Raw genomic sequence first — 17632 nt, 5'->3', positions numbered from 1 at the left:
CAAAACAGCTTCATTTTGGCTTTTTCCAAAATGAAATTGTCAAAATGGGCATTTTTTTTTGAAAGGTTTTGATTTAGTTGAAAAAATATCTTGCTTGGAAAAAAAATTTTCAGCTCAAAATGAACTGAAGTGCCTTTGGAGCTGTAGGAATGGACACCCACAAACACTGCTCCTCTGGCTGTTACTGAAGATGCTGATGCCATTAAGATCCAGCCTGTTTACCATCATTAAGACCAATGTTATGACATGGTTCCTTTGCATGTAGAAACCTCTCTAGTGCTGCAATAGCGTTTCCTTTTGATACAGCTGTGTTGTCCTAGAGTCACTCTAATTCTAGGAGTGAAAATACTTGATGTTTTGATGATCCATGTGCTTCTTTGTGGAGAGAAGGGATTATGTTTGAGTTTGTCAAACTGCAAAATGTTCTTGCGTGTTACCAAACATCAAAACATTATGGCAGGGCATAATCACTTTAAAAGTTTAAAACCAATCCCCCCCACCACCCCTTTGTTTTTGTTTTTTGTTGTTGTTGTTTTTTCTAAATGATTCTGTAAAGAGGCTGTGGCAGCTGGGCTGGAGCAGAATAGCCCTTGCTGTGAGTTCAGTGTCGGTTTTAAATGGTGAACGATAACCACACTCAAAGTTTAGCTGTCTGTGCCTTTAAACTAATAACCAAACACAAAAAGAGTAACTGCTTAAGCACAGAGTTTAAGCAAAGTTCTGATCTGGCCAGGAGTCCTGGGCTATGACTGAGGAACGCTTTTTCCTGTCCCAAGCTCACTCAGCACTGCCCTTAAGTAAGTTTGTTCACTTCTTCTGAACTGGTCTGCCAGCTTCCTGTTGGTCAGCATTGCCTTCTGGGCCTCTGGAGGACTAAGGCTCATGGCTAGCCCGGCCTGAGCAGGTTTCCTTTAAGCCGGGGGTGTCTGGGCACTGGTGCCTGCAGCAGGAGGCAGAGAAGGCCAGATAGACCCAGTCACACAAGCCCTCAAGGCTAGATTGCTTCCACAGCTTGAAGCAAGTAACACAGGAACCGTATACTCTAACCTGACTCAGTAAATGAGTCATGCTCTCACACCAGCTCTTGCATAGACATGCTGTTATGAATATCCTGCATTTGTATATACAGAAGTGCATGCAGTACATAGGGGTAGAATCCCACCTACCAATCCTGACAGGTGAGAGTAGGCTGTCTATCCATACAGTCAACCTCAGAAAGAGAGGTTTTGCTTTCTGTGGACCTTTCCATTCTGTCACAATAGCCTGGCACTGATGCCACTCCACTGAAATTGATGGAGTTACACAGTGTAAAACCAGCATGGGAGAATGGAGAATCAGGCTGTGTATCTGGAATCCTTCTGGGTAAATTCCTAGGGCCACTGAAATAAATGGGAGTTTTGTCATTGATTTCAGTGGGGCCAGGATACCACCCTGTGTTTTCTGTCATCTCAGGTGGTAATAACCTTTCACTGTTCAGTGTCAGTCTGTTGGTCCACATATCTGCTATCCCTTCATATTCCTAGCTGGCTTTGTTGGTTAGTTATTATAAAGAGTCAAAGATCAGTGCACAGAGATGTCTTGTGCCATATTTGCTAAATGGCCAGCTGAACTGGGGGGCAGTGAAGACCAGAGTTCAGCCTTGGAACTTTGTCTTTGCTTTGGATAATTTGTACCACAACCTTAATTCCTTATTCTTTGCATACCCAAAAGCCCCTTTGACTTCAGCGGGCAATCTTGGTTCACTAAGGATACAGGCTCAGATATTTTTATAGTGTGTATTTGTTTGCCTGGGAATATCTTTTCCTTTTTCTCTCACTCCCGTTAACAAGAAAGGGTCAACATTTTAAGTGCAAATATATTGATATGTATGAAAACACCTCTTACAGCATACCACATAAGTAAATTTATATTCAGGATTAGGAGTCTGGGTGTTTGGATTTTACCCAGTGAACTGTAAATGTTCCTACAGACTGATATGTGTTTAATTACGCCAACTAATTTTGAAAATGTATATTGCAGTCATTCCAGATTTATGGCCATGTAACTGATTGCAAGACATGGCCCTAGGTTCCTGCATTGCGGGATTTGCAACCTAAAGTCATGATCCTACAACCAAACATGTACTTAACATTAAGCACAAGTCAGTGGAGGGATGCTACACACGCTCTGAACTTTAAGTGTTTGCAGGATTGAAGCCTAAAATTAGAACAGAACAAAACAAAAAATCAAAACCAGGGGACTAATGCTCTGTGGGGAAAACAGAATGGAAAAGTGGTTTTGCTTCATGGATTTCTTGTTTGATACATTTTTAAAATGTAATTTATGTATATAGGAGGTGTAGAATCACCTTTCAGTGGTATATTAGGACTATAAAACCAGATCCTCAGCTGGCATATACATGGAAGTCAATGAAGCTACATCAGCTTACAGCAAATGAGGCTCTGCCCAAAAGCTTTTGCATAAGATGTGGTTTCTAAGAGAGGAGTCAAATGATGCATGTGGTCTATTGGAACGCAAAAAGAGGGAGACAGCTCTAGGTATGAAGGCCAGATGGAAGAAACCCTTCACCACCATTGCATTCTATCCTGTTGCTCTATCTTAGCGCATGGATCATATGCCCAAGAAATCTGTAAAAGCTATTAGAGTACATTCTGTCTAACCAGCAGCCATGCAGGAGCCTTAAACCAATGCACTGCAAAGCTTTAGCACCTTTTAATTTTGTTCCGATGAAGTGAGCTGTAGCTCACGAAAGCTCATGCTCAAATAAATTGGTTAGTCTCTAAGGTGCCACAAGTACTCCTTTTTTTTTTTTAATTTTGAAAGTCTTACTGAACATGTGCTCCAGGAATGAGTCTTTTAAAATGTTAACATCTCAATCTTTTTTTCTTTGAAATGTGGGAACTTGACTTTGAATTCTTTAAATGGGCCACATTTTTTTTATTTATAATGTGTATGTATATAAAATAATTGGCCCATTTTAAAGAATATATGTATATAACTTTAATTGGGAGGGGGAATAATGCAGGTTGAGGCCCTGTGGGTCAAGTTTCAGTGAATTTTTATGGCTGGGTCAAACTCGTAAACTGCCTGACAATAGAAGTTTATAATGGAAATGCTGACACTACCTTAACTCTAACAGCAGAAATGTGCTGCTATAATTTTCTTTGCTAGTTAATCTCCTGGTACAATAACCGCTGTTGCCCTGGGGAATTTTAAATCTCCATAGGAGGGAGGGTGGGGAAAGTGTTCTCTTACGGGTGTAAAAAGAGGATAATAAACCAAATTAATATCAGAGGTGATTTCATGGAGTGTTTAGAGCAAATTAAAACAAGTGCTTTCATGTGCTAAGCATTCCAGAGGTACTGTTCTCAGTTCTTTCTTTAAATGCACATATAAAGCAGTTGTTTCCTGACACAGGTAGGTGGAAATGTAGTTCTTTTGACTTCTAATTTTTGTTCTTGTCATGTATCTCTTGGATCCCAAGGTCACCCAAGCTAAGCTCTTCCCACAGAGAGCTGGTTTTTGACTGACACAATGCCGCACTCTCCTTTCTGGTAGATCCTCATGCAGGCATCCATAATTCTCTTTATTATTCATTTGAAATGCAACTTTCTTATCTCTGCACAGCAAAAACGGCTGGTTGTGGAGCAGCAGCACCATCTGCTGGATTATTCCAGCATGGTTCACCTTTGCAGCAATACCCAGGTGATCACTGGTTTCGCTGCTGTTTGCAATGTATTCTGTTTGCTTCTGTGCAGGATAAGGTGATCATTTCACCATAGCATATCTGCGTGACTTGTTTCTGACTTAAGGCCAAGTTCTACCCTCAGCTGTGTCTACACAGCTTCTCCTGACTTCAGGAAGAGCTGCGTCCAACCAAGCATCTCAGGACAGAATTAGGCCCTTAGGGAAGATGAAATCATCTAAATTTGTGTCCCTTGTGGGATTTGCAGGACCTCAGACAGACACAGAAGCAGGCCCCACTGCCTTGGTCTCTTCGTCTTCTTTCTCTTTCCCTTCAACCAGCAATCTTTCCAGCTTGATTTTTTTCTTCTCCTTCCACTCAGACCTATTTTTCCAATTTGTCCCCAGTTTATTTCCTTGCCCTTTCTCCCACTCTTTCCAGCTTCTTTTCCTCTCTCCCACCCTTTTCCTTGATGCTTACTCCCCATATGCCTCCTCTTTATTTTTATTTTCTATTTTCTTTCTTTTTTTCACATGCCCCTTTCCTTCAGCCACGTCTTCCCCTTCCATTCTTACTAAGAGATCCAAATGACACATCCAAGTGACACAACCAGCCAGTTCCCTACAATCTTGCTAACACTAAAGCTCCATGATTCCCTATTGTGCTCCCCTCTGCTCTTGCGCTGACCCATTTGTACTCAAGCAGCACCGCATATATCCAAAATTGCACTCACCCCTTGCTGGCTCTCCTTAATGCAAGAGGCAACGAGAGGGATCCTGCTTCTACCTGTGTACTACAGCTGACATGGTCTAAACCGACCTACTCGCAGAGGCATTTATGGCCCTGGACTCCCGTCTGGGCCAGGCCCACAGTAACATGTGGCAGTAGCCCTGTTCTTTGCTACCTACATTCAAGGTTATGTAGCCCCCTGGCTTCTTGATACACAACCAAGGAGGTCAAAGGAAAGCTTCCACCAGAAAGGAAAGCTGCTTTGGATTTCTTGTCTGTTCCTTCATTATTTTCACAGGCCTAGTGTACCGTCTTGACTGGAATAGGGCCTATTTGCAAACCAGGGAATCATCCATGGCACCGGAATGTATGGCTGGGTTCTGCTTGTGTACAAAAAAATGGTCATCTGACAAGTGGTGAGCGTTCACTGCAAGCTGAGAACGGCAAAGCACCAGAGCAAACCCAGCTAATGGACATGTGCTCATCCGTAAAGATACCACAAAACAGAAACAACTACTTGGGCTGCAGCTGACTGACCAACCAATTTTTATTAATGAGAATCACAGAGGAAAGCAATTAAGCCTGGTTTGGGTAGCCTCTACTGTATGCTTTTTGTATTGGAGGTGGTGTGTTTGCTCCCACAGCATTTGCATTGTGCTGCAGAGGAGCAATAGGGTTTCTTCTGCATTCTGCTACAAGGCATAAATCTATTCAAGTTCCTGATTAAGTATGATTACCTGTTACCAAAGAGATATTGAGCAATAAGATGGTGTACAAAGTCTCTTTTTGTATGGGGCTGCTGGAACCGTGCAGCTTTTACAATCTCCTGAGCTGGTTTTTGCATTTGCAAAGTTGGATTTGATTTGTAGACGTCCTTTTTTGTTTTTTTTTCCAACAGAGATTCATTTAAAAACAAAGTTTTCTACCCATACAGAAACCTGTACTGCGTATTTAAGATACTCACTCTTACAATAGTATGGTATAAATCAGGGGTTCTCAAACTGGGGGTTGGGATCCCTCAGGGAGTCATGAGGCTATTACGGGGGGGTCATGAGCTGTCAGCCTCCACCCCAAACCCCGCTTTGCCTCCAGTAATTATAAAAGTGTTCTTAATTTATAAGGGAGGGTCGCACTTAGGGGCTTGCTATGTGAAAGGGGTCACCAGTACAAAAGTTTTGAGAACCACTGGCATAAATACTTGCTATAGTGTGTGTGTGTGTATATATATGTATGTATATATATATATAATATGTGTGAGAGAGGGAGATAAAATCATATCTATTCTGTCATAAGCAATTTTCTCTTTTCCATTCCTTCAGCCAGTCTGCTCATTGGAATAAAAACACAGTCAAGTTTGAGTTCAAGTTAAACTTCTGAACCTACAGTGTTTCAGTGGGTTCCAAATTAGGCAAAACGAGTTCACCCGTTCCTAATACTGGATTCATACCAATTTGAAAACCAGGTTCAAGGATGCCCCTATGTGTGTACACCAGTTCAAATAGTGCTTCCATCTCCTGGACAAAGAGCTGAGCTTTACCTTGGTTAGCACCTCTCTATCCCTTCCCACCAAGCCTCTCCGCTTTTGTCTAACTATGTCCTTTCTGAAATTCCATATGGATCCCACAATTGCTGTTTAGCACTATCCATCTTCCAGTTTACGGCTGCTGGGAAGGGATGGCTCTGAGATCATGGCAGAGGGAAGAATGTGCCAATCGGTGTGTTCAGCAGCAGAACCACAGGGACCTACCTTTAGGGTCAGGAAGCCAGACCTGGAATGAAACTTAGTCCCATAGTCCAAAAACACGACTAGTGAGAAACATATAGCTGACCTTAAATGACTCCTGTGGCTAATTATTCATCTCGCAGCACAAGATTCCAAATACTTGTTTACATTCATGAAGGCCTGAGAGAGCCAGGCCGTGTTTCACCGTCTGACAATTTATTGCTGATGGGAACAGTTCCTCCTAATCAGATTGCTCTAACTGTGCAATAAAAGGCATCTGCAGATACCTGGGGTTTGCCATTACTTAACAGGTTAGCCACACTGTTGTGAGCTGCAGTTGTGATTGTGAAGTTTTGGACGGAAGAAGACACTGCCATTTATCACTTGTTATTAATCTGCGTCAATGGTCTCTCTAGCTCGTTATTCTGAAACTATATTTGGCTTCCCTGTCCCTAGCTATAGTTCCTGAAGCACACAGCAACCCAGCTTCCCTTTAAGAATATATATTTCTACTCATGCTTTTGTGAAGAGATGAAGTGTGATTTATCTGCAGTAGAGATAGGTTTGGTCACCTGCTGTAAACTATTGGCTTCTTGACTTGAAATTCTGTTTTAAGAAAACTGCCTTATGTTCAATATAGGAGAAAGGGAAACATGATATTTGGGAAATATGTACTGTTTGTTTCTACAGCTGAAGCTTGGAAGGAGGAAGACTGGGCATAGAAGTAGGAGAAGGAAAATTGTTGGGAGGACAGAGATTTAGTGGACATTGGTACTGGCCATCAGAATCTGTATTGAGCCAAGGCAGGCACTTCAATAGGACCTACTTGGGGAGCTCCTAGCACTATGGACAGATCCTTGACCAAAAGCTTTTGGGGGCTATCGTACGAGCCAATTTCCCCTGTGCCCATATCGCAGGTTTCCAGAGGTGAGACCACCAGGACTTTAGGAAAAGGTGTATTTTCCTATTCCCTCCCACTATAACTTGTGGCCCAGACCTTCTGGACCAGTTAAGATGTAACAGGTGCAAATCCAGACTAGGGACGAAGGTGGCTCTTCTCCAGCCTTGTGTTCCTCAGATCCTGATTAAGGGCTAACTTGTCCTAAGATGAGCTGGTAAAGCATTTATCTCATGGCCTGTGATGGAGTGCTGTTAATAGCTTCCCTTTGGGCTCTACGGGAGCCAGCATCCTGCTCACTTAGAACCCAGGAAGGAAAGCAGGCACTATAAAAGGCTAACCCAGGATCACTGCATATTGTATTGTAGCTGACATGTAAAAAAGGAAACACACACACACACACACACACACACATAGTGAAAGGTTTCAGAGGGATAGCCCTGTTAGTCTGTGTCAGCAAAAACAACCAGGAGTCCTTGTGGCACTTTAGAGACTAAAAAATTTATTTGGGCATAAGCTTTCGTGGGCTAGAACCCACTTCATCCCCAAATTTCCTGGTGCCCTATGCATCTGTGTACTTTGCATATGGGTAGGGACAGCCCTGCCTATAGATAATATGTAGCAGCAAAGTTATGAGAATGTTTGTTAGAAACTATAAGGAAAGGGATAGATAAGACAGAAAATATCAATATGCCTATATATAAATCCTTGGTACGCCCACACCTTGAATACTGCATGCAGTTCTGGTTGTCCCATCTCAAAACAGGTCTCTTAGAATTGGAAAAAGTAAAACAAAAGGCAATGAAAATGATTAGGGGTATAGAACAGCTTCCCTATGAGGAGAGATTAAAAAGAATGGAATTTTTCAGCTTGGAAAAGAGATGACTAAGGGGGGATATTATTGAGGTCTATAAAATTATGAATGGTGTGGAGAAAATGAATAAGGAAATGTTATTTACTCTTTCACCTAGCATAAGAACCAGGGATCACCCAATGAAATTAATAGGCAGCACATTTAAAGTAAACAAAAGGAAGTATTTCTTCACACAATGTACAGTTAACCTGTGGAACTCTGCCAGGGGATGCTGCAAAGGCCAAAATGATAATAGGGTTCAAAAAAGAATTAGGTAAGTTCGAGGAGGATACGTCCATCAATGGCTATCAGCCAATATGGTCAGGGATGCAACCCTGTGCTCTGGTTGTCCCTAGATTCTGACTGCCGGAAGCTGGGAGTGTATCACTCAATGATACCGTTCTTCAGATGTTCTGTTCATTCCCTCTGAATCTTTGGGCATTGACCAGTGACGGAAGACAGGATGCTGAGCTAGATGGACCATTGGTCAGACCCAGTCTGGCTGGTCTTATGTTGATAGTATTATGTGTGGGAACATGGATTTAAAGGAAAACAGAGAATGGATCAGCATTGTAGTGGGTATTCAATACAGTGTCCCTCTGAATTAAGAGGAAAAATGAGGACTGTATCCCCTGGGGTGCAGTAGTGATAGAGCCTTCAAGTAAATGTTAAAACAAGGGCTTGATCCTATGCGGTGGGGTGAGTGTCTTGAACTCCCACTAATGGGAGCTGACAGAAGAGTGCTCAGCACCTGGCAGGATTGGGTCCTAAAGAAAGAATGAATCAGTGTGCAAGTAAGTTATGAGCAGCAACCCCTCCCATGCTACCACCAGCCAAGCCTCCGCTCTCACTGAGGATGGGATGGAAGTGAGAGACTTTCCTTTGACCTGAATGTCGAATAGAAAACATTTGCTCTTCTGTATTCTTGTGGATGGGCTGAAGGCTAAACAAATGCTCAGTCAGGAGGCTTCCGAAAGAGGGAAAGACTTAAAAGGAATGACTGCAACCTAGCTCCGGCTTTACAAAGAAAATGCATTACTAAAGCCTTCTCCAAATTGGTTCTAATGGGAATGCTGTGGTCCCAGAGCCCCCTAAACACAGATCCTGGCAAAGAGAAAATGGTTGAGTGATAATTGTGAGACAAGGGAAAGCTTTAAACAAAAGAGAGGGGCAAGGGGGCATGTATCTGTTCTGTTTATTCTTGACCTTGGAAATGACTGACAGGTGAAAACATAAGGGAATGAAAGTTCCTGCCTCATGTTGCTTGCTTGTCTGCAGAGTGCCTCATAGCACACACTACCCAATGGTTAGAAGCCAATGTGCCAAACTTGGTGCAATTTCCCTGACACTTATAAGCACCAACCTGAAATCACTTGACTAAAGCACATATCTGCTATGAAATTATTGGTGTGTACTTGATATTTAAATTTATTAGCTGACAAAATTTTTGTTGTACCATCTGCTACCCTGCACTAAACTTCCTGTAACTAAAGATGCACAAGCCCTGGAGAATTGGCATTAGGTAAAATAGATTCATTTAATATAATTGAACATAATTGTGCATGTAATGCTTTAAGTTAATATTACTCAACAGATGTGCAAATAATAGCAGCGTGATTCACCACCAACCATATGCTGGCGATCAGATAGAAACAGCATTGTAACACTTAGCAAGACCGACTTGTTCTAGGGGATGAGTGGATAGAGCAATGTATGGCAAGACAGGTATGGTTGTGACCTTGGAACTCTAATGTAGGCTTCAAGGAATGGTGATGCTCTCAGTCTAGGAGAGGGCAGCTGTTATGCTTTTTCACCCTCTATTGGTTGGAAGATAATTAATTAAAACTCTAAGAACCACTTCCAAATAGGCACCTAAGACTGTCCTAAGCACCAACTTTAAATGGTCCTTGTGTAGATTCCAGTACAATTTTGTTTCCTCTATAACACTTCAACTAGGTGAATGATATTACTTTGCTTTCCTGCATGGTCGCTTCAAATTGTAGATGGAGCCTACACTAAAATCACACATCCAAAATCCCCTAAACTTCATGCTGATTTGGGGGTCTGTTTGTTTGTTTTTTAAATCCTGGTATGAATTTTTCAGCTTTTACTCATATTGCCTTTAAATAAGCTTCATCTACATATTCTGTGCTAGGAAAGGGGTACTCCCAGCTATGAATGCAGTGCAGCACTCATAATGATTGCCATAAGACCAGGGAACTTATAACAGAGCTGACAGGGGGACTAAAATTCAAATGTATGAAAAGTCCTCAGGGCTCCATTTAGACTGGCTAATGCTTGGGATCAAAGAGGTGACAGCTTCCTGTTTAATATGCCCTGAGAGAGGTATGACAGACATGAATGCCTGGGGCATGTTTTTGTTCTAAAACAAATGCATAAGAGAGAGATGTCAAAATATTGATCTTTAATAGTACCTGAATCTGATGCTAATTGCTATGGACCGGATTCTGCCATTGTTGATTTTAATGGGACTTCCTGCAAAGTGAGGTATTACTCGTTAGGAAAAAGGGTGGTAGAATCTGACCCATGGTAACTAGTATCCTACTGACTTCAATGAGCCTAATTCTCTAGGAGACAGCCTTGCAAAACTGTCATGAAAGCTTGGCAGCACAGGCACAAATGCACTTGTCTCACTTGCTCTTTATCACGACAACTGATTAATAATAGATAAAAATAAATTTTATTTACCCAACAAAAGTTTCACTGCCTGGGGTGAGTAAATGGAATTTTGTAAGGCTGGCTTTCATAGTAATTCACCTTTTTCTTAGTAATTGATTGATTACTGTTGAATGTGTTAAGAATGTTGCAGGGGGGTTAACAAAACTTCATGGTTTCCCCCCTCTAGTCACCTGGGGCAGATTTACAATTACAAAGGTATTTGAGCACCTATAGATGCAGATAGGCACCTCATGGGAGTTTAAAATGAACCATGGATTTTCAACGGGAGTTTGGCACTGTCATAAATATAAAGGGAAGGCTAACCACCTTTAAATCCCCCCTGGCCAGAGGAAAAACCCTTTCACCTGTAAAGGGTTAAGAAGCTAAGATAACCTCACTGGCACCTAACCAAAATGACCAATGAGGAGACAAGATACTTTCAAACCTGGAGGGAGGGGAGAAACAAAGGGTCTCTCTGTCTGTGTGATGCTTTTGCCGGAACCAGAGCAGGAATGCAGGTCAGAACTCCTGTAAAGAGTTAATAAGCAATCTACTTAGATATGCGTTAGATTCTGTTTTGTTTAAATGGCTGATAAAATAAGTTGTGCTGAATGGAATGTATATTCCTGTTTTTGTGTCTTTTTGTAACTTAAGGTTTTGCCTAGAGGGATTCTCTATGCTTTGAATCTGATTACCCTGTAAGGTATTTACCGTCCTGATTTTACAGAGGTGAGTCTTTTACTTTTTCTTTAATTAAAACTCTTCTTTTAAGAACCTGATTGCTTTTTCATTGTTCTTAAGATCCAAGGGTTTGGGTCTGTGTTCACCTATGCAAATTGGTGAGGATTTTTATCAAGCCTTCCCCAGGAAAGGGGGTGTAGTGCTTGGGGGAATATTTTTTTGGGTGGGAGACATTTCCAAGTGGGCACTTCCCCTGTTCTTTGTGTAACGCTTTGGTGGTGGCAGCGTTTAACCTAAGCTGGTAAGAATAAGTTTAGGGGGTCTTTCATGCAGGTCCCCACATCTGTACCCTGGAGTTCAGACTGGGGAAGGAACCTTGACAGGCACCCATCTGCATCTTTATATATTTTGTAAATTTGGCCCTTAATGATCTATTTTTAAGCTCCTATTCAGCTGTATTGAGCTCATGAGGAGTTCTGACATTAGTTTCAATGGGTGCTTCTTAGAGCAGGGATGGTGTCTTCTGCATTGAATGCTCTGAATGCATTGTCAATGCTTGACAAATTACACATGAAGAGAATAAAAATATGAAATCAATGTGTGAGTTTGTTACAGTTTACATCCTTAAATAGTTTAATGCCTTAAGATATAAATATTGGCTGTTTGCAAGTGAGTGTATACGTTATTCATGTGGTCTAGTGTTCTTTTTCCATGACCTGCAAATGGGAGGCTTACCAGTGTAAATATGGAGTATAAATTAGGTTTTTTAATGTTACCCATTTTGTTAAATTTCAGCCATCAAAGTGAGAGGAATGAAAAAAACTGAGCAGGTAACTGAAAGAAACGATTGTTCATTGTAGATGCTGTGCAAAATTATGTTGGCTAGCTATTTAGGGTTTCCTAAAGGTATAGAATAGTAGGCTACATGCAAAGACTACCTGCTAGTAGCAGGAACAGAGTGTTCTTTACAATAAAATGCTACTTATTCTCCACACCACTGAGATACTCATTATTAGAACTAATATACACAAGCTATACTGAAGTAACTGTAAGATTATGACAAAGTTTCAGGGCAAAGAAATGTGAGTTAAAGCACAAACGCTGTCCCACACTGCAATGGCTGCAGAACAAGTGGTAGATAAAAACCATTCTTTCTTTTAGCGACATGATTTATGTTTATGATAAATACTGTTTCAGGGACTTCCCTGATGACAATTTGTAAAAGTAACTGTCAGTGCAAACGAAGTATGTTATCCCAGCTGTCTTTGTTTAGTGTATATTTTAAGACTGATGTTGATGATTTTGTGGTGGTAGTAGTAATAATAATAAATGCCCCCCTTTAGGAAGATTAAATTAGATATGGACCCAAGATGAAAAGTTCAGCTCTGGATCTGTTTATGCCCCAAGTTTGGGTGTGTTTGGATGTGGGTCCATATCCAGATGGGATGCATGTCTTGGACCTGTGTGGATCACAAGAACAGCACTTTACATGAAGTGCTTGCCATATGTCAGGTTTTGACTCTGACAGAAAATTAGGCGGTAGTATAGAATAATTGATGGTGCATAGGCATGGGAGCTGGGAATTTCTGAGGTTGACTCATTCTGACTTGTTGACTCATTCTGAGGTTCTAGGAAAGTCATTTAGGATGTCACTTTCAAATATGGATGCTCAAAGTTCAGCACTTGAATCCATATTTAGGCATGTGAATAAGGTGCTGTCACTCCCCAGCTCCTTCCACGCCCCCAAAGGTGCTGTGCAGTCACAGAACCATGCTCAGCACTTCTGAGAATCACTTTTATTTCAGCACCTAAATAAAGATTTAGGGACTAATTTTAAGCTAACAAGTCTGAAAATGGTGTCTTTAACCTCTGTGTTTCCTCCCCTATACAGCGGAAACAAAAATACTACTTCATTTGACTGGCTGTTGAGAAGATTAATAAATCAATGTTCGCAAAGTGTGTTAATCCCTTACTGAAAGGTGCTCCAGAAAGTGCAAAATATTCTACTAGGTCCAAATTATATCCCCCACCCCCCCCCCAAAAAAACCTGGGGTGTGAAGAGGGTCCTCCATTACTGGATCTTCCCTTCTCCAGGGAGAAGAAGGGCTCTCACACCTCTGTGGCACAGCCCTACCCTTCCACTCCCCTCCCCAGACCTTGTGGAGTCTGTGTGTGGGGAGAGGCTGGAGTCAGGCTGGGACAGAATTGTATTGTCCTAGGAACTGCTGTGGCCAGTGAGGTGTCTCTGGTAATGTGGTAAGGCGCTATTGAGGGGCCAGAGCTGCTGTGATTCAGGACCTCTGTCAAGATGGCTCTGGCCTCCTGCTTATTCCAGTGGTGCCGCCATATTTGGAGATGTCTTTTCCGAAAATTGGACCCTGACCTGCCACAGTATACTTTGGGGGAATCTCCATGAGAAAATCCTCAAAAATCCAGCCCTCAGCTGGGCCCTCAGGTTCATTGGCAGTGAATGATGCATTTAAGGTAGTTAAACAGTTTCCTTTATAACCCTCCATATTCAAATGTTCACAGCTTTCCAAAACAGTTACCTTTTGGTCTGAAACTTTCTATCCTCAGGCTCTTTCAAGCAGTGGCTTTAAGTATATAGAATTGTATGTAATTTCTTGTAACCTGTTCAGAAGTTGTATTATACATTAAGGGCCAAATTCTGCCTCTGAGTCTGATGGGGAGCTATAAGCAGACATCTAAGGGCCCCACTTGGCCTAAAGAGTTCTTCTATTCTCTCAGGTTAATCCAGCCTATCCTCCCATCATTGCTAGTCTGCTGTATATCTATCGGTTTTTCCCCTGAACATCGACTTGTATGGACATGGAATATTTCTGCTTCTGTTTGTTCTTGTTCAGAGAAGTGGATTTTTATTTCTCTTACTAGGGTGCTAATTGTTTGTAATATTGGTCTTGCTGAGAATATGAGCCGCGGTACTTTCTGGTTTATAATTCAAAATATTAATGTCAAAGGTTGAAATTAAGGTGTGTGGGGGGGTGGGAATTTAATGTGCGCAGTCTGGATCTCAAGTTAATGCCTATTTTAAAAAGTCCATACCTACACACAGCTTCTTGTCCATAAGAGTGTTCATTTTTCCTCCCGCACCCTTACAAAAAAACCCAGTATTGCTACTGGTACAGAACCGTTGCTTTGTTCCACCTTCGAGTACCTGCATTTGGGACCTGAAGTTATTCCGCTATTTATGCGGTCGGTGAAGTGCCTTGGGATCTTTCTGGAGGAAAGGCACAATATAAATGTAAGTTATTATTAGCAGTCGTAATAATACTAATTCAAGCTGAAAATAAGGTTTATGGTTGAGTTGTCATAATCCCCAAAACAAATGGTTTTATGGAAAAACCGAAATGCTGACACAAGCTTACTGTAACGAGCAGTTCTTGGAGGCATTACTATAATTCAACCTAGGGCCAGTCTGGGGTGATACGCTCAGCGTGTTACCATGCTGCATATGCTTGTGAACATAGGTGCCAGTTGTGTCATAAACCACTCCTTGGGTATAATAATTCTGACGGATAATGGACATGAATCCTCATTTTCTGTTCCGTCAGAATGCTCTGCTAGCCTGTCCATACATGTTTCTCAACAAAGAAAATATCTGCTTTACAAAAAGCTCCAGTGAGTGCGTGTCCTCTATTTAAAGTTAGTGAATTTCATTCACTTAAGCCTTCCATGAGATTCTACCTGGGACGACACTTAGCAATATGACAATTACACCGGGAGCAACTAAGAATCAAGACTGTCTGCTCCTATTATAGCTGACAGCTAGGTAAGGCAGATGCTGTTGATCTCGGAAAGCTACTGGAGTCAAAGTTGCAAGCATGACTGCTACAGGGGACTCAGGACAGACTTAAAATGCTAGCTTAGCTTAAGAATGGAATAGTGTTTGCGGTTCAGCCTGCATATTTCTTGTGCTTCCACTCTGGTCTTGGAGCATAGGAAGACGGAACAAAGGCTGGATTCTGCAAAGTGCTGGGTGTCGTCAATCCTTCGCAGAAGGTGAAAGCTGAGGACTCTCAGCTCCTCATGGGATGCTCTCAGCAGCGTACAGGATCCCTTTGTCATTAAGGGAGCTAGGATTGTAAATAGATCTCCTCTTCCTTTGAAACATCCCTTTATAAAAACACAGCAAAAGTTTGAAGGCAAAATTCTGAGTAAGGGTGAGAAAACTGAAAATATTTGGGACCTGGGAAGTTAGAATGTTGTATCATTAGTTTAAAGAACCCAACTATCGGAAGGTTTGGAAATGCTCATGTAAGGTCCCATTTCAATCTTCGCTCTTCAGCCAACACCCAACTCTTGATTTCTGTTCCAAAGAAAAGTCTATCATGTGCCTTTTAGCTGTGATTAATTAATTAAAAACTGGAGACCAGACACTTCCCCTTAGGCTAATTTAAAAAGCCCAGCTTTAGTAAACCAGATACTTAATTAGTAATAAAGCTGACTGAAATGTTTTCGACTGAAGTTTTTTTGGCAAAAATGCAGTCTCATCTATATATATGTGTGTGTGTGTGTGTGTGTGTGTATGTATATATATATATAAATATATCATGTCAACCTCCGATTGTTTTCAAAATTTGTGGTGGAAAAAGTTTCTAAATGAAACATTTTAATTTTGCTTTGAAATTGTAATTTTTCATTTCTTGTTGGACTTCAAACACTAAAGGTTTCTACAAGATTAAAGTAGATATCAAGGGAATTTCCCTAAAATGCTGAAATTGGATTATAATTTCAATAGAATTATTCTTTCTACCTATTTAAAAAGTCTCACAAGCATAAGCCCCTTTGGAAATAGGCATATGAAGAAATACGACACGGTTGAATCCCTTATTTCCCAGAACCCCAACCAAGTTGTACCTGACCATCCAACCCAAACTATGCCTGCCTTGTTGTGTTCTGAAATAGTATCACCTTGCTGGGTATATACAGAAGTGATAACATGCTGTTTAATTAGCGCTAAAGAGCTCAAAATTAATTTAGTTCCAGGGCACATTAGCATGTGTCAGAGCTGCATACATTTTCTGCTACAGCAACATGTTGGTTGAGTAATATAATGTTTTTTTATAATGAATAAAAGGACTCCTTACGCTGTCGTTTTGGAATCTTATGTAGACTGTCCAAGAGAGATGAAACAACGTCTGAGAAAAGGTAGTGAAGGAAAGGTGTCTGGTTGAGACAACAGAGCTTCTCCAGAGGAGTCTATGTTGTCATGGTGCGATTAGAGAGGACTACAGCCTCTTAGATAAACTATGTATTAGATTGTGCTTGCAGAACTTGTAGAAGACTTTTCCTGCCTTTTTGCTCTAGACCAGAGAATTATGGATAGCAGGGAAGAGGTATTGATGTAAGACTGAATTAGTTGTCATGGGAGAGTTGAAGTAATGACAGTTATTGGTATTTCTAAGCACCGACTGCTTTGGAATCTTCAGCACTACACAACATTTAAGAGGTATGGGAGTAAAAAAAAATTCAACTCTTAACAAATCCATCCCAGTTACATTTCCAAAACTTTAGAAAGGAGAAATTAGTTGATGAGGAGGACAAAGAGGGGTGTTGCCCTAATTTCTTTCATTCTAATTGTATTGCCAAGGGTGTGGGCCCAAGAAGAAGTGAACATGGGGCATATTCCTATTGCTACAATTCCGAAAAGAAGAGTGCAAATAAAACCTATCTAGGCTAAGTAAAAACTGATATTGTTTAAAAACAAATAACTAAAACAAAACCCACTAGCCTAATACATTGAAGTTGGTCCGGGAACTAAAACAAGATAAAAATCTGAACGAAAAAGGTATGATCAAAGCATGTCTTATCTCTGCCTTTTCTGCAAGCATTCTGTGTACTGCAGAGTCTTCCAGCTGACGTAAATGCCCCTCACTGTATGCTCACAATAGAAAATAGATATTCCCCTCCCCCCACATGGAAACCCTGTCTATCCTACTACTTAAAAAAAAACCACACACACACGGATTATGTTTTTGATTTTGTGTCTAGAGTTCACATTTCCCCCCTTCCCCCGTACACACGTTGTTTTGTTTTTTACACTGGAAGATGGAAAGAAATGCCAAACAAATCCACCACAGTTGCATTTAGCTTCAAAAAGGGGAACTGCACAAAAATGAGAAGCCACTTAAAGGGAATTAAAAGAAACAGTCACAAGTGAAATAACCACAAGTGCATGCAAACTATTTTAAAATACCATAATAAAGGCCCAAACTAAATATATAGCCCAAATAAAAAAAATGACAAAAAAAAAGCCACCATGGCTAAACAGAGAAAAAGAGGCAGTTTGAAGCAAAAAGTCATCCTTTTAAAAACTGGAAGTCAAATCCTACTAAAGAAAATAAAGGAACAGAAATTCAAGTC

This window comes from Lepidochelys kempii, chromosome 5, assembly GCF_965140285.1.
Source record: "Lepidochelys kempii isolate rLepKem1 chromosome 5, rLepKem1.hap1, whole genome shotgun sequence".
Lineage (NCBI taxonomy): Eukaryota > Metazoa > Chordata > Testudines > Cheloniidae > Lepidochelys > Lepidochelys kempii.
Note: the sequence above shows the minus strand (reverse complement) of the source record.